Source organism: Salminus brasiliensis, chromosome 2 (genome assembly GCF_030463535.1).
Source record: "Salminus brasiliensis chromosome 2, fSalBra1.hap2, whole genome shotgun sequence".
Classification (NCBI taxonomy): Eukaryota; Metazoa; Chordata; class Actinopteri; order Characiformes; family Bryconidae; genus Salminus; species Salminus brasiliensis.
Genome location: NC_132879.1, coordinates 58,848,987 through 58,851,486, shown reverse-complemented (window position 1 = coordinate 58,851,486; position 2,500 = coordinate 58,848,987). Strand labels below are relative to the sequence as shown.

Sequence of the window (2,500 nt, the reverse complement as noted above, 5' to 3'; positions counted from 1 at the left end):
TTTGCTGCGGGCAGGCGGGCCACCTCGTTCACGCTTGTCCCGAAAAGGCGAACGGGGCCGCGGATGCTCCAGCGGGTACTGTGCGGGAGCGGTCGCGTCCTGTTGTGGCTGGACCCGCGGTGGCTGTTCCCCCTGCGGTGGCCGCGGGCTTGGCTTCGGAGGACCCGCCGACCATCCCGAGGCCTACGGAGGAGGCGCCTACTGTGTCCTCGGCTGCTACAGGGGCCGCACCGGCCGTGGGGGAGTCTTCCTCGGCTGATCCTGCCGTGGAAGCTCTTCCTGTGGAGCAGCCGGGCAGCTCTGGGGGGGGGCCCTACTGACCCTGTCACTGCTGAACCGGTGGTGTTGGAGTCGGTCGCTGATGTGGACATGGTGGATGAGCCTGTTTTTAAAGTCCCCGGTAAAAGGAAGAAGCGAGGGCGGGAGAAGGGGACTAAGCAGGCCAAGAAAGAGGTCAGTGGTGCTGAAGTGGAGTCGGACAGTGAGGGCTCTCTGTCTGACTCTGGCTGGTCTATGTGCTCTCAGGAGGAGACGCTGCCGGTGCGGTACACTGCTGAGGAGATCAGACAGTTCCTGAGTGAGACCAAGGGGCAGAAAGGTGTGCGGGTGGAGGAGCGGTTTACAGACGGTCAGCAGTTCATACAGGATGTTAAACATTTTAGGAGGGAGGGGGTGTTCACGGCACTGGAGGTTTTTAAATTAAAAAAGATTCTGACTAAGCTCCACAGAGCCAGCACTGAGGAGGAGATCTAGAGTGTTGTCTCAGACCGGCCTCCCATCTCTGCTCTGTCTCTCTTTTATTATTTTAATGAGTGACATAAAGATTGCTACTCTAAATATGAATGGAGGCAGAGGCAGTCTGAAGAGAGCCATGTTTTATGAGTTATCAAAGCAGAAGCGAGCTGATGTCTTCTTCCTTCAGGAGACGCACAGCGATGACGCTAATGCGGTTGACTGGGCTAAGGAGTGGGACGGGCTGGTCATTTTAAGCCATGGCTCCAGTGTAAGTGGTGGTGTTGGGGTTTTATTTGCTCATAGTTTTATCCCCTACTCATAGGCTGAGCAGTGTGATCTCCGACTGTGCTTTTACAGGCTTTTTAGTTCTGGGTGGGGATTTTAATTGTACAGCTGACAGCCTGGACAGGAACCACTTGGAACCACACACTGCCTCCCGCAGGCGGCTGTGTGAGTTCATAGAGGCCCATGACCTGTGTGACGTCTGGAGGATGTTACATGGAACGCAGAGACAGTATACATGGGCACACACTACAGATAACGCCCTCTCCCTGGCCAGGCTGGATCGCTTTTATACTTTTAGGCATCATCTATCTGTCTTTACGCACTGTTCTATTTCTCCTGTTGGTTTTTCAGATCATGGGATGGTTCAGTGTTCTGTTCGGAAATGTCCCGTAAAACCTCAGCGTGCGTACTGGCATTTTAATACAGCACTTTTAGATGATGTTCATTTTAAGGAGTCTTTTACCTTCTTTTGGGATGTTTTTACATTACAAAAACATTCTTTTACCTCCTTGCAGCAATGGTGGGACGTAGCTAAGGTTCAGATTAAAGTGTTTTGCCAACAGTACACTTTCAATGTCACTAGAGACATTATCAGATCTCTGAAGGCTCTGGAGATTGACATTGTGGAGCTCCAGTGTTTGGGACAGGCCACAGGAGATCGAGAGCGTATTACGTCTCTCAAACAGAAAAAAGCTGCGTTAGCTGACCTTCTGGGCATAACAGCACAGGGGGCGCTGGTCTGCTCACGTTTCCAGAATGTGACGGAAATGGATGCTCCTTCGAAGTTCTTCTTTGGTCTTGAGAGTAAAAATGGACAGAAAAGGTTTATGCATGCTGTGCGGACAGAATCGGGGGATCTGGTTTCTGAGCCTTCTGAACTTCGCCAGCAGGACGATGTGCAGGATGTGGGGGATGGGTTCTTCCCCCTGCAGGCAAAGCTCTCGCAGCGGTCGGCCAACGGGCTTGATGCCGAGCTGACTATAGGAGAGCTGTATGAGGCCCTGCAGGGCATGGAGAATGGTCGGGCCCCTGGTATAGATGGCCTACCAGTGGAGTTTTATAAGGCTTTCTGGTCAGTTTTGGGTCAGGATGTGCTTGAGGTGCTCCAGGCCAGTGTGGCTACTGGGACACTTCCCATGAGCTGTCGAAGAGCCGTCCTGACCCTTCTGCCGAAGAAGAGGGATCTGACCATGCTGAAGAACTGGTGTCCTGTGGCATTACTGTGCACGGATTGCAAGCTGCTCTCCAAAGCATTGGCCTCGAGACTGGGGAAGGTAATGGAGCAGGTGGTTCACCTTGACCAGACGTACTGTGTGCCTGGTAGGTCTATTTTTGATCATATTTATTTAATTCGTGATGTTTTGGCCGTCTCCAGACTATTGGGCTTGAAGACTGGTCTTATTTTCTTGGACCAGGAAAAGGCTTTTGACCGGGTTGCACATAATTATTTGTGGAAAGTTCTGGAGAACTTTGGTTTCAA

The 2,500-nt window shown here is 52.0% G+C and overlaps 1 pseudogene; it reads left to right on the top strand.

Moving 5' to 3' along the window:
• LOC140549578 (NACHT, LRR and PYD domains-containing protein 3-like) overlaps positions 1-2,500 on the top strand; it is a 22,909-nt pseudogene that overhangs the window by 14,903 nt on the left and 5,506 nt on the right.